This window comes from Schistocerca nitens, chromosome 1 (genome assembly GCF_023898315.1).
Source record: "Schistocerca nitens isolate TAMUIC-IGC-003100 chromosome 1, iqSchNite1.1, whole genome shotgun sequence".
In the NCBI taxonomy this organism is placed as follows: domain Eukaryota; kingdom Metazoa; phylum Arthropoda; class Insecta; order Orthoptera; family Acrididae; genus Schistocerca; species Schistocerca nitens.
The window spans coordinates 1,201,086,478-1,201,114,367 of NC_064614.1; the positions used below are offsets into that span (position 1 = coordinate 1,201,086,478).

The 27,890-nt window shown below is 42.5% G+C and overlaps 1 protein-coding gene and 1 non-coding gene across 3 annotated transcripts in view; both read right to left on the minus strand.

Moving 5' to 3' along the window:
• Positions 1-27,890, minus strand: part of LOC126201026 (uncharacterized) — a 207,957-nt gene that overhangs the window by 165,669 nt on the left and 14,398 nt on the right. The window lies entirely within an intron of this gene.
• Trnas-uga (transfer RNA serine (anticodon UGA)) lies at positions 4,538-4,612 on the minus strand. Its single transcript has one exon. It is a non-coding gene; the product is annotated as a tRNA-Ser (tRNA).

Below are 27,890 nucleotides of genomic sequence, written 5' to 3' on the forward strand. Positions count from 1 at the left end.
AGATTAGATGTGTAGATCACATAACTAATGAGGAGGTACTGAATAGAATGAACGGACAGACCTAGGAACGTTCACAAAAACAAAGGCCCAAATAGGCTATTTTCCTATGTTAAAAATATTGTTCCGATTGTTGTTATTCTGAATGATTATAACATTCAAATAGCATTTTAGGTCATTATTCTCACAAAATTTGTTATTCTTCTGCAATTAAAGCTTAAAAATCATCAAATTTCGAGATTTGGTCATGTGATCGAAAACGCTCTGTTACTGGTTGAAGTTCTGGTGTCGTCACAGGTTAGGAGTAAGACGAAGCTATACCTGTTACAGTAGTGTTAGCTGGACTTACTAGTGTTTTTACGTACTTTGTCAGCAAACAGTTTAGTTATTTACTCATGGAAAACGCATTTACATCTTTTAAGTAATAAATGAAAGGAATTTTATGAAGACTGATAGTTGCTGGGACCATGTTTGAACGGTTTTCCAGGGCAACCTGACAAAATCTGCACAATAAAACACAGTGGAAACCTATTCATTCAGAAGATAATTCTGATTGTCAATTTCTGTGGTCGTTGTCAGAACTGTTACTGTTTCCCAGATACCTCTTTTCTCAATTTTCGTATTTCCCGCCAGCTTAGTAACAGTCGTGGTGGACTGTGGTGCATCATCGTCTTTGCCTTCAAGCCACTTTAAACAATGCAGTTTTTCTGTTCCTGTAGATCATTAGTTTAGACCACGAGAAAATTATACGTATCAAATTTGCAGCTGACGCAGCTGAACCTTGAGGGTTCAGGTCGAAAAAAATCGATTTTCGGTTTTCATCATATTTCGATTGATAAAGGTTTCATTTAAGAACTCTGAAAAGAATTTTGCTGAAAAAATTTTTTTTCGAGCATTTAAAGAGCATTTTCCTACCACGTGTATTTATGTGCCACGCCCTCTTTTCTGTCACCCACTGTCAACCCACCCATTATCAACTCTAAGCCATATGGAGATGCCATTATTAGGAAAATAGAATGTGTAGGCCATGTTCAAAGACGTTTGGGAACAAGGTTGAGAAAACTAACTGTTGATATGAGAGGAAAAAAATTATAAGATGGAAAATTGTTGACCGGACAGGGTCGGTCAACTAAAACTGAAATAGAAAACTTGCAGGTATACTATGGGCAGGCAATTAGGAGAAATACAGAAAATCTGGAGGCAATGAAGAGAGATGTTTGGGCCATATTCCTCCAGAAGTCCTTTACTGATGATAAGCCATGTCATGGATTGTGTCCATCAGGAGAAAATTCGTGGTGCAAATACAAACATTCAGTTGTGGTAATATTAGAAAGTGTTGGGTACTGAAAAAGCTGGGAATTAATCCTGGTGAAAATATGATCACTGGGCTGCAACATTGCGATAAAATGAGGATAGTTGATGGAGACAGGTCTGCATCTAATATGGCCAAGAAAGCAAGACAAACATCCAGGAAGATGAAAAAGAAGCTGGAAGACCTGGTAGAGACCATAGAAGGGCCATCATATGCAGCAGGACAGTTTTAATTAACTGTAAGTAACAAATTTAAGAAGTTTTTTCTTTAAAGTCAATTTCCCGCAAACTAAAATTTTCAGTACATATGCCCCATATATCAGAAACCCTCATAGATAAATGAATGAAATTTTCAGAGACTTTGCATAACATAAAAAGCCACCTCTGATACTACAGTCATTAATATTTCCCCATTAGGAAGTTCACAAAAAATATTTTCTGCAGAAAAAACTTAATATTTTTGTTAATAAATTTAAAAAAGTATTTCTTGAAAACTATAAAATGGATAAAGTAGATTTTAGTACAGTTGACTCTATTAGCATCATGTAGCATACAGTACAAATATTAAGGTCCTGCATCAAATAGTTTTTTTCAGAAATGGGTCAAATACTTGCCTAAATTAACATGGGTTAGATAGGCAGGGTGTGGTCCCCTTAAGTTATCTGTTGTTCTACTGCATACTTAACAACCGAGCAATGTGGATCAGTCGTTAGCACACTAGCTTCGCTTTCGGGAGCACGACGGTACAAACCCGCGTCCGGCCATCCTGATTTAGGTTTTCCGTGATTTTCCTAAATCGCTTCAGGCAAATATAGGAATGCTTCCTTTGAAAGGGCACGGCCGACTTCCTTCCCGATCCTTCCCTAATCCGATGGTACCGATGACCTCACTTTTTAGTCCCCTCCCCCAAGTTAACCAACCAACCATACTTAACCGCTGCTGTAACACTATGATTTAAAACTGATTGAGCAGGACTAACTAACTGCCCTGATCTTATTACATTTCCTCGTAGGTTCCAAATAATGTTCAATTTTTCTCTTTGTCAGAGTCAGAGAGCTTTGCAATACGCTCTGTGGACGTAGTAGGAAGTGGCAAATATTATACTCAACGACTTGTTTGGGAAGAATAATGTGGTAGCAGACCGTTAAATCTTTTCCCAGATTCTTCAGAATAAGGGCTACACCAGACTCAGGCGTGAGATACTCTTTCTCGAACACCAGCTTTGCGGTTAATCTCAAATTGTTCAGGTGTCAAATGAAGCTAATAAATGAATATTGATATTGGAATGTAATATGATATAGAATTTAAAGTTCTTACGTAACCGTATTCCGAATAAAGTAAACTTAAGGAGACAGTAATATTAAGCGAGTAGAACAGGACAGTGGAGGAGGGGGTGGGGGAGTGGGGGCGGAACATTTCGAATGAGGATCGATCTCGCGAATATTGCATTTGTAGCCAAGCACACTGCCTATTACATTTCAAGCGACATCATACTCATACGAAGTCATTACTTATATCAAAAGGATCTTCACATAAATAAGCCGGCCGGTGTGGCCGAGCGGTTCTAGGCGCTACAGTCTGGAACCGCGCAGCTGCTACGGTCGCAGGTTTGAATCCTGCCTCGGGCATGGATGTGTGTGATGTCCTTAGGTTAGTTAGGTTTAAGTAGTTCTAAGTTCTAGGGGACTGATGACCTCAGAAGTTCCCCAAGTCCCATAGTGCTCAGAGCCATTCACATAAATAAACACAAGTAGTGACCATTTGGATCTCTACAAGTGCACTGCAACCAAATTTTACACTTCTTCTCACTCTTTGGAACACTTAAAAGAAAGTTTTTCAGGAGGTTTTATGGACGTACTTGTACAATGTGGTACTAAATAGCATTTATAACCCATTTTTCAAAGCGTAAATTCCAAAAGAAGATATCACTTTGAATGGGCTTTACGATAGTAGCAGCAGCTAGCCAGTTGACGTCGCAGGTGTCACCTGACCCAAATGGAGCGTTTAGTGGGCTTTCAAATATGTGAATTTTGTTTCTGTTTTGTATTTAAATACTGAAATTCATGAGGAAAAGAAGCATGTTATGAGCATAAAATAACATAATGAACCATTTAAGACGAGTGCCTGAAAACGGCCAAATACCCCATTGTGTATGAGCGCATCTGGAAACGAGACCGCTGTTTCATCGTCTCTCCTTCTGAAAAGAAACAGCAGTTTGCTAAAATACGGAATGCAGAGGTCATTATGACCGAGAGGAGATAACGGTAGGCAAGAAGCGACAGCGCGTAAAAGCCGCTCGTAACTCTGCGAGAGGATTGCACAAGTTACTGTGGTTCAAATGGCTCTGAGCACTATGGGACTTAACATCTGTGGTCATCAGTCCCCTAGAACTTAGAACTACTTAAACCTAACTAACCTAAGGACATCACAAACACCCATGCCCGAGGCAGGATTCGAACCTGCGACCGTAGCGGTCACGCGGTTCCAGACTGAAGCACCTAGAACCGCACGGCCACACCGGCCGGCCAAGTTACTGTGATGTGGCGGAAAACGTGTGTGTCGGGCAGATGGTCGCAGTATCAGCAGCCGAACTTCCCACCAGTACCGTCACCTTCACGCGTCATTAGCGGTCCCGCGCTGGCACGTTCTTTCAATAAACGGCCAGCCTGTGTATGTCGTGAACGAAAAACCGTAAAAGTCACGGTAATAAGTGTCAGAGTGAAACCGAATACCACCGACAAATTTCGGAGGGTTTTCACCGTGTACTTCTGACTATTTGGTATTGTGGACCCATGGTCTCGAATAGCTCATTACAGAGTGATATTGTAATTACACTGACAGAAAAAATCGCAGTATCAAAAAATAGTTGATGTAGAGTACTGAAATTTCGGGAGTACGTTGTGTGGGTAACATATTTAAGTGATTAACATTGCAAGATCACAGATTAATGTAAGCGCGAGATATGCTATTGGAAACCTGAAATGCTGAATCATTAATAACCGGTGTAACCGCCACAATGTTGAATGCAAGCGTGAAAACGTGCGTGCACTGTGTTGCACAAGTGCCGGATTTCAGTTTGTGGGATGGAGTACCATGCCTCTTGCAATTGTTCGGTCAATATGGGGGCGATTAATGCTGTTTATGGATGACACTGGAGTTTCCAGAATGAGATTTTCACTCTGCAGCGGAGTGTGCGCTGTTATGAAACTTCCTGGCAGATTAAAACTGTGTGCCGGACCGAGACTCGAACTCGGGACCTTTGCCTTTCACGGGCAAGTGCTCTACCAACTGAGCTACCCAAGCACGACTCACGCTCCGTCCTCACAGCTTTAGTTCTGCCAGTACCTCGCCTCCTACCTTCCAAACTTTACAGAAGCTCTCCTGCGAACGTTGCAGAACTAGCACTCCTGAAAGAAATGATATTGCGGAGACATGGCTTAGCCGCAGCCTGGAGAATGTTTCCAGAATAAGATTTTCACTCTGCAGCGGAGTGTGCGCTGTTAAGAAACTTCCTGGCAGATTAAAACTGTGTACCCGACCGAGACTCGAACTCGGGACCTTTGCCTTTCGCGAGCAAGTGCTCAAGGACGGGGCGTGAGTCGTGCTTGGGTAGCTCAGTTGGTAGAGCACTTGCCCGCGAAAGACAAAGGTCCCGAGTTCGAGTCTCGGTCCGGCACACAGTTTTAATCTAAAAAATGGTTCAAATGGCTCTGAGCACTATGGGACTTAACTTTTGAGGTCATGAGTCCCCTAGAACTTAGAACTACTTAAACCTAACTAACCTAAGGACATCACACACATCCATGCCCAAGGCAGGATTCGAACCTGCGACCGTAGCGGTCGCGCGGTTCCAGACTGTAGCGTCCAGAACCGCTCGGCCACAACTGCCGGCAAAGTTTTTTAATCTGCCAGGAAGTTTCATGTTAGCGCACATTCCGCTGCAGGCTGAAAATGTCATTCTGGAAATATTCCCCAGGCTGTGGCTAAGCCATGTCTCCGCAATATCCTTTCTTTCAGGAGTGCTAGTTCTGCAACGTTCGCAGGAGAGCTTCTGCAAAGTTTGGAAGGTAGGAGACGAGGTACTGGCAGAACTAAAGCTGTGAGGACGGAGCTTGAGTCGTGCTTGGGTAGCTCAGTTGGTAGAGAACTTGCCCGTGAAAGGCAAAGGTCCCGAGTTCGAGTCTCGGTCCGGCACACAGTTTTGACACTGTAGTTGCCGTTCGATGATGTCTCAGATGTGCTCGACTGGAGACAGACCTGGTGATCAGCAGGCCAAGACAAAAAAATGTGTGTGTGTGAATTCCTAAGAGACCAAACTGCTGAAGTCATCGGTTCCTAGACTTACACGCTACTTAAACTAATTTAATGCTGACGACAACATATACACCAATGCCCGAGGGAGGGCTCGAACCACCGGCGGGAGGGGCCCAAGACAAAATGTCGACACTCTGTAGAGTATGCTGGGTTACAACAGCGAGCTGTGGGAGAGCGTCATCGTGTTGGAAAACAACCCCTGAATGATGTTCATGAACGGTAGCACAACAGGTCGAATCACTAGGGCTGACGTACAAATTTTCAGTCAGTGTGCATGGGATAAACACTTGAGTGCTCCTGCTGTCATACGAAATCGCACTCCAAACCATAACTCCAGGTGTAGGTCCAGTGTGTCTAGCACGCAGGCGGGTTGGTTGCAGGCCCTCAACTGGTCTCCTAACCGACACACGGCCATCACTGGCACCGAGGCAGAAACAGCTTTCGTCAGAAAACGAAACAGACCGCCATCCTGGCCTCCGGTGAGCTCTTGCTTGACACCACTGAAGTCGCAAATGGCGATGGTTGGGGGGTCAGTAGGATGCACGCTACAGCACGTCTGGTTCGGAGCTGCCCTTGAAGTAACTAATGTGTAACTGTTCGTTTTATCACAGTGTTGCCAACTGCTGCTCACACTACTGCTACAAATGCAGTATGATAAATTAGAGCCATACGCCGAACATGATGGTCTTCCTTCTCGGTAATGCCACGTAGCCGTCTGGCGCCCATTCTTTTTGGATCTCCTCGTTCAAACTCAGTGAGGTGTTGATAATTAAGTCTTTGTCTCTTACAGGCATTCTTGACTAACATCTACTCACCACGGCCGATGTCAGAGGTAACTAATGCTCACGACCGTTACAGCGAGTATTTAAAGCAAACCTGATTTGCATCCTCATAGTGGCGCTACTGGCGACACTTTTATGTGACTGGCGCGAAATTTAAATAGGCATCATCTTTGAGGTCTAGAAACAAGCCTACCAGCTTTTGTTTACCTCGCGCAACTCTATCTTGGTGCAATGATTTTTTTGCGTTAGTGTATTATTTACTAGGTTAATTACCCAATTATCATTGTTTCTATGAAAGTACGCCCACAACAGTGAAAAAGTTTGTAATACGCACCATCAACGCCTACAACTCTAAACGCAGTGTACGAACATATGCACGTGGACTGTGTTGAGGCTGCCGTTCCTGCGGGAACAGCTCAGAATAGCGTCGATGTGCCTCTCTTGTATTTCGTTCAGCGAACCCAAACATTAGGTGCACATGCGCCAACTCACCACTAGTAAACCTGTCCATACTGCTGTGTATCGGTGTTAACGTACAGCCACCACTGCTGAGGAAACTAACCCGACAGAGAACCGAGCAATACTGAATGCAAGCTGGAGAACGAAAACTAGAAAATACGTGAACAAAAAGCAAATACCGTGAGTGAACGAAACACGTTTGTTTCCCACAGCGCATAATGTCGAAATTTGCACTGTTGTGTAGATGTTTTTAGTGCAATAAAAATTAAAAGACAAATGGGGGAAACAAATCGAGCGAAATGCAATTGCTCTTGACAAGCCATCGCTGTCCCTTGTACGAAAACATTCAGAAAATATTCCTAAACAACATTTAGTCGGGTCATTCCACATAAGAGATATGGAAGGGCCCTCATGAAGTCTTTCGTACTAAAAATCATAGGCTTTGTGATCGTTACCAGAGACCACTAGACTCACAACTACCGGTAATTCTCGCAGAGGCTCCTTGGAAGTCATGGATGAAGGTGACTTTATGGTCAGCATGGAGTAATCGCATGAAGAGTCGTGAATGAGGACATGGCGCAGTTGCGAGTTCTCACAAACCCTGCGTGGAAAAAAAAAAAAAAAAAAAAAAAAAAAAAAAAAAAAAAAAAAAAAAAAAAAAAAAGAACAGCGCAATAACTGGTGCTTTGTCGCTGAGAAAGTCAATCTGGTTCGAAAATGGACTTTCTTAGAACGACAAGATGCTGCGTAGTGCATTTTGATAAGGTACATTGTCTGATCAAAAATATCTGGATTCCAATACGTAATACGGAAATGATCTCATTACACGAAATTTATTCGCAGTTTCGAATATCAACAACCAGCAGCTCTATAACTGAATGACGACAATTAAAATTTTTGCTGGTCTGGGACTCCAACCCGGATTTCCCGCTTTTCGAGAGCGGTTGCCTTACCATTGGGCTATCTGAGCACAATTCACAGCCACACCCAAACTTCCATATCTCGTCAACCACATGTCTACAACCCGCACTCGTGCACCTGCTATGTACAAGGTGACAGTTATACGAGGGTCACTCCAAAAGAAATGCACACTATTTCTGTAAAAATATAGTTTGCATTCCGCACGTGGGAAAGTTTTACATTGTGTAGATACACCCTTCCCGCTTGTTTTCAAACTTAGTTCAACCTGTTCCCGTGAGTGGCGCCGTCACAGCATGTCTTCAAGATGGCTGCTACACTTGATGTTCGTCAGAAGCAACGTGCTGTCATAGAATTCCTGTGCTGTGAAAATGAGACAGTGGGAAACATCCACAAGTGGTTGAAAAAGGTGTATGGAGATGCTGCTGTCGATCGCAGTACAGTTAGTAGGTGGCAAGCAGCTTATGTGATGAAAGCTGGCACGGAAATATTGAGGATTGTCCTCGCTGCTGCATGCCTCGTACTGCACACACGCCAGACAATGTGCAGAGAATTAACGAATTGGTGACTGCTGACAGACGCATCACAGTGAATGAATTGTCACGCTACGTTGGGATAGGGGAAGGAAGTGTTTGCAGAATACTGAAAATGTTGGTGTTAAAAAAGGTTTGTGCCAGTTGGGTTCCCAGGATGTTCACAGTGGCTCACAAAGAAACAAGAAAAACGGTATGCAGCGAACTTTCGGAACAGTATGAGAATGGTGGATATGAATTTCTTGGAAGAATCGTGACAGTTGATTGAACATAGCTCCATCTCATTTTTCACCAGAGATGAAAAGGCAATCAATGGAGTGGCATCATGCAAATTCTCCCAAGAAAAAAAAAAAAATTCAAAACCACACCTTCTGCTGGAAAAGTTATGGCTACGGTGTTTTTCGATTCCGAAGGGCTCTTGCTTGTGGACATCATGCCAAGTGAAATCACCATAAATTCTGATGCATATGTGACGACACTGAAGAAACTTCAAGCTCGGCTTAGTCGTGTTCGACCACATCGGCAAAGGCAGGATGTTTTGTTGTTGCACGACAATGCACGGCCACATGTTAGTCAAAAAACCATGGAAGCGATCACAAAACTCGGATGGACAACACTGAAACACCCACCTTACAGTCCTGACCTGGCTCCATGTGACTATCACCTCTTTGGGAAACTGAAAGACTCTCTTTGTGGAACAAGGTTTGAAGATGATGACTCCCTTGTGCATGCTGTCAAACAGTCGCTCCAACAGGTTGGTCCAGAATTTTACCGTGCGGGTATACAGGCGCTGGTTCCAAGATGGCGTATGGCAGTTGAGAAGGATGGAAATTATGTGGAGAAATGAAAATATTGTTCCCAAAGGATGTATCTACACACTGTAAAACTTTCAAACATGTAGAATAAAAGATGGATTTTAAAAAATATTGTGCATTTCTTTTGGAGTGACCCTCGTAGCATGCCTTCTTCGAAGAACGACGGGTCCCGCCGCTTACCTGGTCAACCAGTTCGCCTGGCATGTCATCCATCGAATATGTCTTGTTTTACTTTCACTGATACTCATCTTATAACCTCTTTTTAAAATACCATTAATTCTGTTCAACTGATCGCCCAAGTCTTTTCCGACTCAGAGAGAAATGCAATGTCGAGTTCAAGAGACCTGAAATGATTTATAGCTCAATTTGGGTAAAATTAGCTCGAATCTGTCAGTACAGCCTGTTTTGTTCAGGTCAGGATGTCACGGCGAGAAGCAACGGAAGAAGCAACCTCCATTTGATACCGACGTTTGTGAACTGTCACGTGCTGTCTCTAAACTGGAAACCGCGCCGAATACTCATTTTCGTAAAAGCTATTGTGGAAGGCTACGCCAAGTTGCGTGAACCACAGACACTCAGATGTCACGCGAATGACTCGCTGGCGACCGTGCTACGAAAATAAAGACCACCGCCCACGCAAGACGTGCCCAGTAAAGCTTATCAGCGCTGTCAGACAATATGGCAGGGGCAGGCTTATTGCTACTGGTGACGTTCAAGGCGAGAGGGTCTTTGCTAGCGGAAATGCTTCGCACCTGCGAAAGCACGGAGTCTGTCAACAACAATCGATCAGACACCATTTTTAAACATTTTCAATATCATTTACTTAATTACGTGTTAAATTTATATCAAAATAGGCCGGATTAGTAGAAAGATGGGTGTTAAAAAGCAAAGCGTAATTGAATCATTGAAAAATGTGAATAAACATATTTTTGAAAAGAGTTATTTTGGAACCACAATAAAGGACTGAAACCTCAACGATCGGTCATGTAAGACAATGGTTCGAGTTTCATTTTGTAAACGCGCGTTGTGTGTGGTGTATACATACTGTTTCTGCCTGTCCGTTCACTTTTTATTCCTTCCTGTCACGTGACCTATGTTATAGGTCAACACGGTCGCACTGGGACGCAAAGCAACTAACGTAAATTCGAACAGCGACAACTTATCGTCATCCACCGTGCGAAAGGTCGCAGTGACAGAGATATTGGTCGTTTGTTGAATACACCCAAAGGTACGGTTATATGTATTGTAAAACGATTTAAGGAAGGAGGATGGTACTGAATCTGACTCGCGGAAACAGCAGCCAAGGAAATTAAGTGGAAAAGAAGCACGGATCTATTCCTCAACGTTTCTGTAATCCCGCTAAAATTTTGCCTCAGGCTGTTGACATACCCCTCCTTGGTTAAAGTGTTACCATCGAAAATAAGATAAAGCGTAATCCACGGTGAACTTCACCTAAAATTACATTCCAGCTGCTGCCATTAAGCAATCGGGAAGGTTATTACAGAAAAACAGTAAAACGGAGGAGTGATACGGAAAAAGCCATACGTGAACAGTGACCCGACGGAAAAGCTGCATTTCGCAAGGGACCAGATTGAAAGGGTCAGAACGTGGGGATGACATTATATTTGCTGATAATAGCAAGTTCAAAGTCTTTTCGGCGGGTGAAAATACAGTGGTGAGACAAAAAACAGAAGACGAGTTGCAGGTTCAACATTTGCGTCCTACTATAAAACACTGCGGAGACTGCGTTTTGAATGGAGCTGTATTACTTCAACTGATGTGGGACAAATTGCTTTAGCCGGCCGCAGTGGCCGATCGGTTTTAGGGGCTACAATCTGGAACCGCACGACCGCTACGGTCGCAGGTTCGAATCGTGCCCCGGGCATGGATGTGTGTGATGTCCTTAGGTAGTTGTAAGTTTTAGGGGACTGATGACCTCAGAAGTTAAGTCCCATAGTGCCCACAGCCATTTGAACCATTTGAATAAATTGTTTTCCTTGAAAACACGTTAAACGAGGAAGGGTAGCTCAACACCCTAAGGCAAAACTTGGGCAGGAGTGCAGAAACGTTGAGGGTTAGATCCACATTCGAACATTTACGAGATAAAGACGTGAAGTATACATCACATCTTTAAAACAGTTGCTACCTTATAACTGGCTCAAAGTTACTGAGATGGCACCTCAGTCAGGATACCTTCACTCCCAGGAAATTTATGGGGCGATCTCGATAGAAGGGCTACGCGAGTTACAAAACTTAAGGGAACGCAAAAAAAAAAAAAAAAAAAAGAATCGGAAGGAATAATGGGAACTAACTGGTATTGGATATTCAGCGAAAAACGTTGGGAACATGCAAAGTCGTTTGAAAGTGGTCACAAAACAGGAAGGAATATCCCACGAAGTATTGAGGTCCAATATCATTCCTTTATTCAAGAATAACTCCTCCGTGGCCGAGTATTAAAGATACTACGGTACAGCTACATCATGTACAATATTATTTAAGAAAATACTTTCTTGTTATGTTGATTAAGAAATTATATGCACATTTCTTAAGAGAATAATTTGAGAGTAAATCGAAGAAAGACGAAAGTAATGAGAAGCAGCAGCAATGAGAACAGCTAGAAACTTAACAGCGGAATTGGGGATCACGAAGTTGATGAAGTTAAGGAATTCTGCTACCTAGGTAGCAAAATAACCCATGAGGGACGGAGCAAAATGAGAGAAAGAGAGAGAGAGAGAGAGGGAGAGGAAGTATTTTTCATTCCTCGGAACTTCTTTTGTTTGTTAAACGCGTATGGGAAACCGAAACAAACACTCCTAGATATAGTCACATGACCTAGAGCCGGTAGTGAAGCAGTAATAAATTAAAACTTCGTGCGTGATGCTGAAGTCTGACTGCACGACCAGAGAAAAAGTAATCGTTTAAATTAAAACTTCGTGCGTGATGCTGAAGTCTGACTGCACGACCAGAGAAAAAGTAATCGTTTTATGGGGGATGGGGGGGGGGGGGGGGGGAGAAAGTCAGCGAGGAAAAAAATTCGTAAAGGTTGGAAATTTTGTGTAAAGTTTATTGCACGTCGCTAAGTGCTCTCATTCTCAAGTACTGGTATTTGCGGTCTGTCAGTTAAGGCTGCCTCAAGACAAATGGTTTCTAAAGGTCATACTTGTCTTACTACATTAACCTTGTAACTATTAACACCTTAATGAGTAGATTATGACAGCATTTTAAAAGTTTCAATGCGGTCAATATACGCGAAATATTGAAAATCATATTCTTGCTACCCTTGGAAACCGCTAGATAGGCAGCCAGCAATGGATAGTGCTTTAATGAAATGGATTCGGTACATTTATTTGGAGAATTCTGATCACAGGAACTACATTACAGTCAACAATTTGTACAGTTTATCACTTGAAATATTCGCTGCAGTAGCAACTTTGGAAAACCAAGCTAATCCGTAAAATATGCTTATATACATTATTTTCATGCAGACTAATTTTTTGCACATGTTCTGCTGTGATTTTTTTATAACTTATTGGAAGACGCAAAAAAACAAAGTACAGTATTCCCCCAAATTAGTACGGAATGTGTGCTACAAATTCGAATACTGGGAGCAGCTGAGATATAAATATCTGTGTATTCATCATCATAGCAAAGAATTAAACCATTTGTGGCATGTTCCGCTATCTGAAATCTTGGTTTGCCTTTCGATTGTTCAGCTTCATTGCTCCTTCTTTTGGCTTGTTGTTCGTTAGTGATTACAGTAGCACAAGTAACTTAGGCCATAATATCTCACCGTCTCTGTATGGCACTATTTCGGTATTTTTCGTAAACATATTGAAATTGGCTTACATTCCAGTTTCATCATCAGATACAGCCTTAGTTGAAGATCTGTCTGTGATTCAACTTAGCTATGTGCAAACAGCATCGTATCTACAGTAACGTCATTAATTTTAGGATGTGTAGGCAATAACTTTCGTCAATAATCAGTTATTTCACTAAGTGTCTCTTCAAGCTCTATATTTATCTCTTTGTTTATAATACGGGTTTCTTCGTTCGTTCCATTTGTTGCCTAATGTCGTTTCACGCTGATCCGTCCAGGGAGATGAAGAGGAAGATATTCGAATTCACGGCGTCTGGCTGAATCTTAATTGAAATTGTATCCAAAATTGTGATGGTTCTGTTTTAGTTGGTTTCAGACATTCTTCTTAAAGATTGCGTCTTCGATGAGTGATAAAGTCACAAAATTGTTAAATGCTCTATATATTTCCAAGGAAGCTACGTCATATGTGTTTATCTATTATCGTTGACGGTTACACTCTAAAATGCACTGCATATTTACCACTGTTTCAGTGTGTTTTGAAATTTTTGTTTTGAAACTGCAGAAATGTTCCGAAGGTTTTTCGCAGGTTACTGGACAAGACGGAACCGGCAAGTAAGTTCCAGTATCTACTAACGTTTACTGCACGCATTAGTGATAGTTGCGATATACGCTTGATCCGTTTACTATCGAGGTAGGCTACTGCACTCATATTCGTGAAGTTCGAAGTTTAAATCGCAGTCCAGCCATCCTACTTTATATTTTCCGTGATTACGTAGTGGACTCCCCTCGCATTTTTCGTATTTCATGTGCGATTTATGTACATAATATTGGTCAAAATATTCGCCAGTTATCAAAGACAGGGTTTAGAATTTGCTTGAAAGTATTTTTATGGAGAAAAGTGCGTTATATATGGCGCGAACTATAACCTTTATAAGGCATTCACATTTGTTGGCTTCACCAACTCTAAACAGATTATGACCTTCTAACCTAATCTAGACCTCGGGCTACGATACAGACAGCCTGTTAGCACAACAGCAACAAAATTACGAGGTGGGTCCAGTATCACGCTCTAGCCGCGCGCGTTAGTGTGTGTGTGTGTGTGTGTGTGTGTGTATTCTGTTTTTGCTTGTTTGTTTGGATTGGGAAAGAATGAGAGAAAGTGAGAGAGGACGGCTGTGTTAGAAACTAGCCATAAAATGTGTTTATCTATGGATGAATAAGATGTGTTATTTTGATAAACAGCCATTTCTGCTTTAATTGGTAAAAATCCGTATGTCCAGACCGGCGAATTAAAAATCCCTAGGCCCAAATGAGTGTACAGTACTACATTTTCTCAGGAACGGGTAGACATGCCAAGCAAAAATTTGTCACGTACTAAGGGCTATGGTCCCTTGGCGGTGTATAAACGTTAGTTTCTAAGTCAAGGCAATCAAGATATACGGCCGTTTATGCCACATATTTTGACACTCGCAAACTCATTAAAACCTGTAGGGTACTTTCCGTTGGTCTAGAGTCATGAAATTTCGCAAGAAGCAGGGTTTCACTGTACAAGTAAAGGCAAAAAACCGATGTCGTTAATTTGCAGTTATATCACCCGAAAACATTTTGTGTCATTCGTTATCTGACAGTCTGTCTAGCGCTCCGTCTGTTAAGACGCCATTTCTCAGGAACGGGTCGGCCTTCAATTTGAAAGTTATGTTGCTTACTGTGGTCTACAGTCTTTGGTGGCGCAAAACTTCAAGGCTTTTAAACAAATGCAACCAAAAGATACGGTGATTCATGTCGCATAGTTTGATGCTCCCAAGCTTACTTGTTAAAACGTGTAAGGTACTTCCCCTTGACGTAGTATCATGAAATTTGATAAGAAGTATGGTCTCACAGTATAAGTAAAGGAAAAAAAAGAGAATTGTTAATCTATAATTACATCGCAGAAAAAATTTCGTTTCTTATTTGTTATCCGACTCCAAACTTAAAATCAAAACATTCTCGAAAGTCTTGGAATTGGTGAACTGATATCTTGCCAGAACAAATGTAGCAGACAAAAATCGTCGAGATCTTCGATTCCCGGACCGTATGAACTGTCTACATATACAGGGTGTTACAAAAAGGTATGGCCAAACTTTCAGGAAACATTCCTCACACACAAAGAAAGAAAATATGTTATATGGACATGGTCCGGAAACTCTTACTTTCCATGTTAGAGCTCATTTTATTACTTCTCTTCAAATCACATTAATCATAGAATGGAAACACACAGCAACAGAACGTACCAGCGTGACTTCAAACACTTTGTTACTGGAAATGTTCAAAATGTCCTCCGTTAGCGAGGATACATGCATCCACCCTCCGTCGCATGGAATCCCTGATGCGATGATGCAGCCCTGGAGAATGGCGTACTGTATCACAGCTGTCCACAATACGAGCACGAAGAGTCTCTACATTTGGTACCGGGGTTGCGTAGACAAGAGCTTTCAAATGCCCCCATAAATGAAAGTCAAGAGGGTTGAGGTCAGGAGAACGTGGAGGCCATGGAATTGGTCCGCCTCTACCAATCCATCGGTCACCGAATTTGTTGTTGAGAAGCGTACGAACACTTCGACTGAAATGTGCTGGAGCTCCATCGTGCATGAACCACATGTTGTGTCGTACTTGTAAAGGCACATGTTCTAGCAGCACAGGTAGAGTATCCCGTATGAAATCATGATAACGTGCTCCACTGAGCGTAGGTGGAAGAACATGGGGCCCAATCAAGACATCAACAACAATGCCTGCCCAAACGTTCACAGAAAATCTGTGTTGATGACGTGATTGCACAATTGCGTGCGGATTCTCGTCAGCCCACACATGTTGATTGTGAAAATTTACAATTTGATCCCGTTGGAATGAAGCCTCATCCTTAAAGAGAACATTTGCACTGAAATGAGGATTGACACATTGTTGGATGAACCATTCGCAGAAGTGTACCCGTGGAGGCCAATCAGCTGCTGATAGTGCCTGCACACGCTGTACATGGTACGGAAACAACTGGTTCTCACGTAGCACTCTCCATACAGTGACGTGGTCAACGTTACCTTGTACAGCAGCAACTTCTCTGACGCTGACATTAGGGTTATCGTCAACTGCACCAAGAATTGCCTCGTCCATTGCAGGTGTCCTCGTCGTTCTAGGTCTTCCCCAGTCGCGAGTCATAGGCTGGAAAGTTCCGTGCTCCCTAAGACGCCGATCAATTGCTTCGAACGTCTTCCTGTCGGGACACCTTCGTTCTGGAAAATAGCCACGGCTATTGCCCCGTGCTAATTCATACATAAAATGGGCATCTGCCAACTCCTCATTTGTAAACATTGCACTGACTGCAAAACCACGTTCGTGATGAACAGTAACCTGTTGATGCTACGTACTGATGTGCTTGATGCTAGTACTGTAGAGCAATGAGTCGCATGTCAACACAAGCACCGGAGTCAACATTACCTTCCTTCAATTGGGTCAACTGGCGGTGAATCGAGGAAGTACAGTACATACTGACGAAACTAAAATGAGCTCTAACATGGAAATTAAGCGTTTCCGGACACATGTCCACATAACATTTTTTTCTTTATTTGTGTGTGAGGAATGTTTCCTGAAAGTTTGGCCGTACTTTTTTAACACCCTGTATAGTTTTTATGGAACCATCAGTGCGCGACTGGGCAATTTTTCAGTAATGTCTGCCATTTTTAATTATATGCTCCAGGTGGTGTGACTATTTTCGTAGTCACTCATTTATTTTCTTCATTTGTGGGGCTTCAGTTTTTTTTTTTGTGGTTTTAGGGCGCACAACTACAGTGGTCATTAGCGCCCAGACTAAGTTATGAATGCACTGCGTGGCACAAGGTTAAAACAGCAACTAAAAGGGACAACACTATAAAGGGCTTCAGTGTCTGTAACTGCTTCACAATTATTAAAGGTATTCAAATCTGTCTTCGCAACTAATAAAAATTGTTTTAGACATTTAAAACATCGTCAATGGTAGCATTTTTTGTCTGATTTCCCTTATGTCTGGATGTGACGTCTTTAAACATATTTTCCCCCCATTCTTGCATTTGTCACTGATGTTTCTGGCTTAATTGCACTTTGGATTGCAGTACTACTCATTTAACGGTGTAAAGCATTACAAAATATTGCTCCTCTGAACTCTTTATTCAGTGGTTCTAGCCAAAGAAACTACACATATGGTACAATAAGAGATAAGCTGTGCCACAAGTTTCATAATGACCTACACAGCGTAGATGTAAATGTACTGAGTGGATGTCGTTAATAGGAACGACATCGGAAGTTCACTGAGGCTTTTTGCAGATGATGCTGTGGTGTATCGAGAAGTTGTAACAATGGAAAATTGTACTGAAATGCAGGAGGATCTGCAGCGAATTGACGCATGGTGCAGGGAATGGCAATTGAATCTTAATGTAGACAAGTGTAATGTGCTGCGAATACATAGAAAAATAGATCCCTTATCATTTAGCTACAAAATAGCAGGTCAGCAACTGGAAGCAGCTAATTCCATAAATTATCTGGGAGTACGCATTAGGAGTGATTTAAAATGGAATGATCATATACAGTTGATCGTCGGTAAAGCAGATGCCAGACTGAGATTCATTGGAAGAATCCTAAGGAAATGCAATCCGAAAACAAAGGAAGTAGGTTACAGTACGCTTGTTCGCCCACTGCTTGAATACTGCTCAGCAGTGTGGGATCCGTACCAGATAGGGTTGATAGAAGAGATAGATAAGCTCCAACGGAGAGCAGCGCGCTTCGTTACAGTACCATTTAGTAATCGCGAAAGCGTTACGGAGATGACAGATAAACTCCAGTGGAAGACTCTGCAAGAGAGTCGCTCAGTAGCTCGGTACGGGCTTTTGTTAAAGTTTCGAGAACATACCTTCACCGAAGAGTTAAGCAGTATATTGCTCCCTCCTACGTATACCCGGGTTCCCGGGTTCGATTCCCGGCGGGGTCAGGGATTTTCTCTGCCTCGTGATGGCTGGGTGTTGTGTGCTGTCCTTAGGTTAGTTAGGTTTAAGTAGTTCTAAGTTCTAGGGGACTTATGACCACAGAAGTTGAGTCCCATAGTGCTCAGAGCCATTTGAACCATTTGAACCTCCTACGTATATCTCGCGAAGAGACCATGAGGATAAAATCAGAGAGATTAGAGCCCACACAGAAGCATACCGACAATCCTTCTTTCCACGAACAATACGAGACTGGAATAGAAGAGAGAACCGATAGAGGTACTCAGGGTACCCTCCGCCACACACCGTCAGGTGGCTTGCGGAGTATGGATGTAGATGTAGATGTAGATGAACCTTCGCCTCTTCATAAAAAAAGGAGTAAATCGTGCATACTACATCGTAGCTGTAAGATTTTCATTCACACACGGTACTTTGGCATAGTGCATTTCTGTTTCCCTGTCCTGTTTACTCAAGCTACATTCCACATTTTCCCTTTAGAAAACTTCAGAGGCAGTCACCGGGAATCGATACTGCGACATTATTTATCTGAAATAACCTATAATTTCGAAATATTACCTTGGCCGTGTAAAACACTTCGCGTGGTGCATACACGCTCTCATTGAGACACAGCTATTTGCAGGAAGTTGAGGCCAGCGGAGTCCTAACAGCTACGTCACTGCCGTTTCCGCTACTTCCTCGTTCTCAGCACGTTGCGTGTTTTGACACTGATGCGACCTTTCCTTCGTGAAAGGCGCGCCTGAATTCCAAATTTTCAGATAAAGCCATATTTTTAACAAGCGCTCTTACAATAAAAGAAAATCCAGTTCGGCAACTTACTGTCCATGTTTATGACAATTCACATTCTGCAATAACTCCGTCAAGTGACTAAGAACTAGTTTATTTGGGATCTTTCATCTCCCTTTTGTCTTATGGAATCAGAAGCAGAAGTATTTCTCCGACAAAAGCGAGGAATAACAAAGTCGTTCTAGGCAGATTAACGTGCATATCTCTAGCGCCCGCAAAACAACCTTCAGTTTTGAATGGTTTTGCGTTAAAAATATAACAAATACTCTATGGTAATTACCAACGGACTCGTGTAAATATCAATGGGTGACGCGCTATTGGCAATTTTCCTTTTGCCTTTCCAACAGAGGGAAGGAGGGGTGGTGGAGTAAAGTTTCTGATCTCCAGCCATTGGGTCTAAGCACGTTAGTTTTTCAGTACTTTTTTGCGGTTCATACCCTATATTCGTAAAAACTCATTTTTATTACACGAACTCATGAACGTTTTTTCTGAACCATTGTTTATTGGTAGTCAATAACAGAGTAATGAAGACGAGTAAAATGAGAAACCAGCAGTGCTAGTGCCTTCACCACCCTTCCCCTTGAAGTGTAAAATTTGAACCTTGCTACCGAGCGAGGACACGCAGTTTTATGACACAGGAATAGTGTTCAGAAGAACAGCGATTCAAATTCGGCCATCCGTCCCCAATACGAGCTTGTAGTCCGTCTCTAATGCCCGCGTTGTCGACGGAACGTTAGACCCTAATCTTCAGTTCGTCTTGAACTATGCTGAGCTCCTTTAGTAAGGCACACGCAACCCAGTTGCTACCCCCATCACTGCTCCTCCTGTAATCCAGTAATCCAGCTGCCTCCCTGGAAAAGAAAACCTCGACTATTCTTTTCGTCATTGTCTGGGCTGAGTTGCTCCTACGGACTTCTGTTCTGGCTACATGGCCCTCGCATAGCTAAGAACTCTGGAACTGACGCACGAATAAAGAAGTGTGCCCATTTCTGCTCTAGAGGAACGTGGGAAAGAAAATTATTTAGAAACCTTGGTCGAGAATCATCTGTTAAGCATACAGTCTTCCAGTCTTGTTGTTGATAACTCCACAACAGACAGTTCCGTCTCTCCACTATTGTAAATGGGACACGCGCTACGGAATGTGTGGCACATCGAAAGTGCAAACACAGCTAACAAGGAGACGGAAACTTCTTTATTGAACACTTTGAGGAGAGGGCACTTGATTCGGCAGAACTGAAACCAAAGGTTTTCTGTGGATATACAGGGTGGTCCATTGATAGTGACCGGGCCAAATATCTCACGAAATAAGCGTCAAACGAAAAAATTACAAAGAACGAAACTTGTCTAGCTTGAAGGGGGAAACCAGATGGCGCTATGGTTTGCCCGCTAGATGACGCAGCCATAGATCAAACGGATATCAACTGCGTTTTTTAAAATAGGAACCCCCATTTTTTATTCCATATTCGTGTAGTACGTAAAGAAATATGAATATTTTAGTTGGACCACTTTTTTCGCTTTGTGATAGATGGAGCTGTAATAGTCGCAAACATACGGCTCACAATTTTAGGCGAACAGTTGGTTACAGGCAGGTTTTTTAAATTAAAATACAGAACGTAGGTACGTTTGAAGATTTTATTTCGGTTGTTCCAATGAGATACATGTACCTTTGTGAACTTATCATTTCTGAGAACGCATGCTTTTACAGCATGATTACCTGTAAAATACCACATTAATGCAATAAATGCTCAAAATGATTTCCGTCAACCTCAATGCATTTGGCAATACGTGTAACGACATTCCTCTCAACAGCGAGTAGTTCGCCTTCCGTAATGTTCGCACATGCATTGACAATGCGCTGACGCATGATGTCAGACGCTGACGGTGGATCATAATAGCAAATATCCATCAACTTTCCCCACAGAAAGAAATCCGGGTACGTCAGATCCGGTGAACGTGCGGGCCATGGTATGGTGCTTCGACGACCAATCCACCTGTCGTGAAATATGCTATTCAGTACCGTTTCAACCGCACGCGAAATATGTGCCGGACATCCCTCATGTTGGAAGTACATCGACATTCTGTCATGCAGTGAAACGTAGTAACATCTATAGAACATTACGTAGGAAATCAGCATACATTGCACCATTTAGATTGCCAACGATAAAATGGGGCCGCACCATACATTATCCCGCCAAGGTCGCTGATGTTCCACTTGTCGCAGCCATCGTGGATTTTCCGTTGCCCAATAGTGCATATTATGCCGGTTCACGTTACTGCTGTTGGTGAATGACGCTTCCTCGCTAAATAGAACGCGTGCAAAAAATCTGTCATCGTACCGTAATTTCTCTTGTGCCCAGTGGCAGAACTGTACATGACGTTCAAAGTCGTCGCCATGCAATTCCTGGTGCATAGAAATATGGTACGGGTGCAATCGATGTTGATGTAGCATTCTCAATACCGACGTTTTTGAGATTCCCGATTCTCGCGCTATTTGTCTGCTACTGATGTGCGGATTAGCCGCGACAGCAGCTAAAACATCTACTTGGGCATCATCATTTGTTGCAGGTCGTGATTGACGTTTCACATGTGGCTGGTCACTTGCTGTTTCCTTAAATAACGTAACTATCCGGTGAACGGTCCGGACACTTGGATAATGTCGTCCAGTATACCGAGCAGCATACATAGCACATGCCCGTTGGGCATTTTGACCACAATAGCCATACATCAACATGATATCGACCCTTTTCGCAATTGGTAAACGGTCCATTTTAACACGGGTAATGTATCACGAAGCAAATACCGTCCACACTGGCGGATTGTTACGTGATACCACGTACTTATACGTTTGTGACGGTTACAGCGCTATCTAGCACAAAGCGAAAAAAGTGATCCAACGAAAACATTCATATTTCTTTACGTACTACACGAATATGTAATAAAAAATGGGGGTTCCTATTTTAAAAAACGCAGCTGATATCCGTTTGACCTATGGCAGCGCCATTTAGCGGGCCAACCATAGCGCCATCTGGTTTCCCCTTTCAAGCTAGACGAGCTTCGTTCTTTGTAGTTTTTTCGTTTGATGCTTGTTTCGTGAGATATTTGGCCCGGTCACTATCAATGGACCACCCTGTATAGATGATACTTTTGCTGTGTGGTCTCACGGTCAAGAAGAATTGTGACGCTTTCTGGAGCACCTGAATTCGGTCCACGAGAATATGAAACTTACGGTGGAGTTGGAGAAGGGCTATTGTATGCTGTTTCCGGATGTCTTGGTGAGTCGGAAAGTGGATGGTTCATTGGAGCATCCGTTTACATATACAGACCTGTATTTGTAGGCGTTTAGCTGTCACCACCCTTCACAAACTACAGACGTCCTTCGAAAGTTGGTGCACCGGGTACATTATGTCTGATGGATACAGCCTTGCAAATGAGCTGAAACTATCTGCACAGCTTTATGAAGGATGAAACGTGACCACACACAAGAGCAAAAGGAGATGGAGCGGTTCAAGTTCAGGACGTTCCTCCCATTTGCCGGAAATCTTATGGACACATCATGTAAAAGTAATCTTCCTCCCACCTATGAATACTTGTGCTCTTCTCGATTCGGCAAAGGACGGATTGGGATTAAGGAGGGCTGGAGTCTACAGACTACCATGGCAGTGTGGCAAAGCCTACATTGGTCAGACAATGCGGAAAGAGTATGAAAGCTGCACTGAGCATGATCGCCACACTCGCCTTTCGCAGTCCAGTAAGGCAACCATAGCCAACCACTGTATCTCCACTGGACATTCCATGGATTATTCTTCCACGGAAATCTTGGCCTCGACGAAATCCTTCTGGGATTGAGTTATCAAGGAATCGATGGAAATATGTTTGGTGGAAGATCTTGTTAATCGTGATGGCGGCTTTTAACTGAATAAGACGCCGGACCTGGTGATTTCTTAAAAAGGAAAACATTTTATGACAAATGACAACCTGAAATTGTAGCAAAACTAAAAGGAACTAAGAGAACTAAGTAGATTGGTCGTATAATGAAATTACAAAACAGATTCACTAAGATTGTGGTAGAAGGATTCACAGAGGAATGAAGACCACCAGGACGACCTTGAATTAGGACCTAACATTATTGAAAATTCTGATTGGAGAGAGAATTCTTAAACAGACAAGTATAGAAAATACATTCGCTACATTCATTAATACTTGATGTTGAAAATACACTGATGCAATTTTCTTAAAGATACAAATGAGCTGAATACGAAGAGTTCAAGTAAGTGCAAGCCTTCATTCTCGCTACCGCTTCCACGAAGTACACAGCTTGGTCAGTTCTATTGAAGAGCACAAGTTGACGCACACATCTAAAGACAAAATGCCGTTACGCAAGTATAGTATCTAAGCGTACCTGAGATAACGGATGCCGATTCTGAAGTCGCCAATGGCTGCCGATAAGGATTTGAGCCACGGCAGATCGCGACGAAAAGCTCAGTTTCGCTAGAGATCCGTATGGAGACATTTTGTGACTATGCTGCGAGTGCTGCCGATAGATGATGAACTAACGGTTGCCGCGGATACAGCCGTCGAGCAGTCCCCTGCTTTTGTCTTGATCGTCAGCGCATTGTTGCCCAGACATCTCTTCATGGTCAAACAAAGCACATCACTCACATCGCGAGTAACACATAAAAACCCAAACAAAAGCTTTCGGTTAGTGTGAGTGATACGTTCTCGATTTAGAGGTGCCAATTGACCGAAGTCTTCACACTGAATGCATATTAAACCAGCACACCGAGAACAGACACTGAACTCTGAACAGTAACCCAACTAAAAGAAATAATCGAGAAATTTGCGCAATGTGTGGTTTTGGAAGATCTCGTAAAAGCCTGCAATAACATTTAATGAAACAAAGTTTTTCAAAATTTCACTATCCACTTCCTAAGAATATCGTGACACAAGAAGTAGTTCATCTCTTACCAGAAGACGCGAAGCACACAGAAACTAAATAAATAGAGTGTTTTGGAGAAGTGGGCGAGCTAGGCTGAAATCCACTCCAAACATACTGATTTAAATTTTCCGTGACTTCTCCATATCGAGCAGTGCCTGTGCCGGGCTGTTTCCTTCCTTTTCCTTCCTCATCTTTGCCCTACCAAACTTGTACTCCGCCTGTAATCACTCGTCGTTGACGGATTGCTTAACCTTAATCCTCATTTCTACCTTTTGATCCTGTGGAGGAATCTAAGGGAAACTTTATAAACTTGTATAAAATACTACAGAACAGAAATTAAGGAAAACAAACACGCAAGAATAACAAGTAACTGTTCCGACTGAGAAGTTTTGTGGTTTGTCCCGGCTTGTAAAGCGAAGGCCGGGACGCGAAAATCCACAAGACAAAACAGATTACGAAATTAAAACAAAAATTCGAACTCGAAATTTGACAACAATGATCGAAAGAATTTTTATTTATTTATATATTTTTCACGCTGATGCTTCTTCGAAGGAAGGTGGCGTTCAGTCTGAGCTACGACGTATCCTCTTCTAGACATAATAGCACGATTGGTGAGAATACGACCTCGACGTACGCTCGCAGTGGTTGACTAGAATCTTGTACACTAAGTCGGTACGTAATCTTTGATAACTTCCCCAGGCCAACAAGTTCTAGTAATTCTTTTGGTCGGTTCTGTTTTATACAGACAACCCGATTAAATGTCAGAGCTAGGTTAGAACAGTAGACTTGCAGTTGGGTGGATAGGTGCTTCAAAACTACGTCTGTTTCCTTACATAGCTTAAGGCGAATGCTGGGATAATTCCTCTGAAAAGACCACGGCTGATTTCCTGCTGCAACCTTTACCAATCCGACTTTATGCTCCATCTCTTTTGGTGTATTCGTCAACCTAAAGCTAAACTTGAAGCGTCCTTTTTTTGTGTCAGGTAGTGAGGCGTTGTTATAACGTTTTCCACCTCGAAACAAGACACTAATTTCCATAAATAAACAGAAGACAGATATCGAAATATAAAGATAACTGAAAAATTATATATCGGATGTGGTAGATTGTCTAAGTGTAGAAAACAAGACGTGGTATTTATTAATAATTTGAAAACGCAGTTAGTACAATGAATTTATTTTTGAACTTGTAAGTTTTTTAACATGTACAAAACAGTGTCAGTATCTTATAATACAGGTAGCGTCATCTTAGAGGATATCATTTGTGTTCGAACATAATGAATTACCTCGACGAAAACGATTTATTGACAAACAGCCCACACAGAAAATATTATCTTGTGAAGCACAACTAGCTCTTTACTTCTCACGAAGTGATGAGTGCTTATTGACAGGGGATATCAAATTAACTCCATATTTGTAGATTTCCTGAAGGCTTTTGAACCGTTCCGCACAGGCAACTTCTAATGAAGTTGCGTGCTTACGGACCACCGTCTCAATTGAGTGACATGTTTCGTGATTTACTATCAGAAAGGACACAGTTCGTAGTAATTGACGGAAACTCATCGAGTGAAACAGAAGTAATATCTGGCGTTCCCCTATGAAGTGTTATAGGCCCTGTGCTGTTCCTAATATATATAAAAGATTTAGCTAGACAATCTGAGCAGCCCTCTTAGATGCAGTCGTTTGCCCCCTTATAAAGTTATCAGACGATGAAAACCAATTGCAAAATGATTTAGACGATATATCTGTATGGTGCAAAAACTGCAACTGACTGTAAATAATGAAAAGTATGAATTCATTCACGTGGGTACTAAAAACTAAACTCCGTCCAAACAGGCCTCGAAGTCCCATTGGTACCGACCCGATCGTCGTGTCATCCTCACACAGGCGTCACTGGATGCGGATATGGAGAGGCATTTGGTCAGCACACCGCTCTGGCAGCCGTTCTCAGTTCCAGTCAAGTAGCTCTTCAATTGGCCTCACAAGGGTTGAGTGCACCCATCTTGCCAAAAGTGACCGGCAAACTGGACGGTCCCCCATCAAACTGCTAGCCTAACCCGACAGCGCTTAACTTCTGTGATCAGACGGGAGCCGGTGTTACCACTGCGCCAAGGCCATTTGGCACATGGGCGCTGAAAAGAATCCACTAAATGTCAATTACGCGATGAATCACAGAAATCTAAAGGCTGTGAATTCTACTAAATACTTAGGGATTACAATTACGAATAACTTAACTTGGAACGACCTCATAGATAATGTAGTGGGGAAAGCGAACCAAAACCTTCGATTTATTGGGTCCTCTCCTTGGGTATTACTGCGAGGCATGGGGTCCGCATCAAATAAGATTGACGGAGGACATCGAAAAAGTTCGAAGAACGGCAGGACGTTTTGTATTATAGCGGAGAGAGTGTCAAGGATATGATATGCCGGTTGGGGTGGCAATCATTAAAACAAAGACGTTTTTTGCCGGCCGGTGTCGCTGAGCAGTTCTAGGCGCTTCAGTCTGGAACCGCGCAACAGCTACGGTCGCAGGTTCGAATCCTGCCTCGGGCAAGGATGTTCAAATGGCTCTGAGCACTATGGGACTTAACATCTATGGTCATCAGTCCCCTAGAACTTAGAACTACTTAAACCTAACTAACCTAAGGACATCACACAACACCCAGTCATCACGAGGCAGAGAAAATCCCTGACCCCGCCGGGAATCGAACCCGGGAACCCGGGCGTGGGAAGCGAGAACGCTACCGCACGACCACGAGATGCGGACTCGGGCAAGGATGTGTGTGATGTCCTTAGGTTAGTTAGGTTTAAGTAGTTCTAAGTTCTAGGGGACTGATGACCTCAGAAGTTAAGTCCCATAGTGCTCAGAGCCATTTTTTTTTTTTTTTTTTTTTGAAAGACGTTTGTCGTTGCCATGAGACCTTCTCGTGAAATTTCACTCAGGAACTTTCTCCCCGGAGTGTGAAAATATTTTGTTGGTGCCCACTTACATAGGGAGGAATGATCATCATAATAAAATACGAATAATCAGAGCTCGGACTGAAAGATTTAAGTGTTCGTTTCTCCCGCGCACTGTTCGAGACTGGAACGGCAGAGAAGTAGCTTGAAGGTGGTTCGATGATCCCTCTGCCACACATTTAATTGCGAAGAACAGAATAATAATGTAGATATAGACGGAAATGTAGATATGTGACAAGTACCTATTCACCATGGATGTCAACAAGAATCCCACCCTGTTTGTTCCCCCTTCAAACTTGATAAATTTCGTACCATCTCCACAAAATTCCTGCCCATCCAATCCTGCACATGGCCTCCACCCTGAGCAGCTCACGTTTAACTGATTCTTTGTACATCTTAGATGCGGAGTCCATTTTCCTTATTTCTCTTGTTAATTTGAAAATGTGAGCTGATCAGACAAGGAAAGCTGATTTTGTTATTCTTTCAGTCTTTGTACCGATTTCAGAGTCCCGCATAATTAGTTTGTTTTTCATGGTAGTTTTTCACTACTTTCAAGAGGATTATGGCGTTAAGATATCACGTTGTTGTTTAAATTTGAAAAAAGTTTGATAATTGTGAAAGCGACTTCCATTAATAAAAAATGGTTCAAATGGCTCTGAGTACTATGCGACTTAACTTCTGAGGTCATCAGTCGCCTAGAACTTAGAACTAATTAAACCTAACTAACCTAAGGACATCACACACGTCCATGCTCGAGGCAGGATTCGAACCTGCGACCGTAACGGTCGCTCTGCTCCAGACTGTAGCGCCTAGAACCACACGGGCACTCCGGCCGGCCATTAATAAAAGCTGCTTCATATAACATCTCCCATGATTAGGCGACCATTATTTAAGAAATATAATCAGAAATACTGCACGTTGTTATTTCAATGCGGTAGTGTTTCTGTCGTGTGCAGTGACCAAATTCTGAATGGAACAATAGGTAATAAGAAAATATGTTAGTTGTGATGATGAGTGGGTAGCACCAGTACATTTATTGCAGAATCTAAATCAGTTACTAATGCAGATTAGTTTCAAGTTACAACGCGACGATGGACACAACTTTTGCATCGTACTTGAACACTGTATATTCGGTCATAGGTGACATTTGATGAAGAAAGTACAGGGTGAGCACAAAGCCTTGCCCTGATTATAAAAATTTGTAACAGAATAGCCGTCTGGCATAATAAGTTACATTTGATGCCGTTACATAGGTTAGTGTTACTAG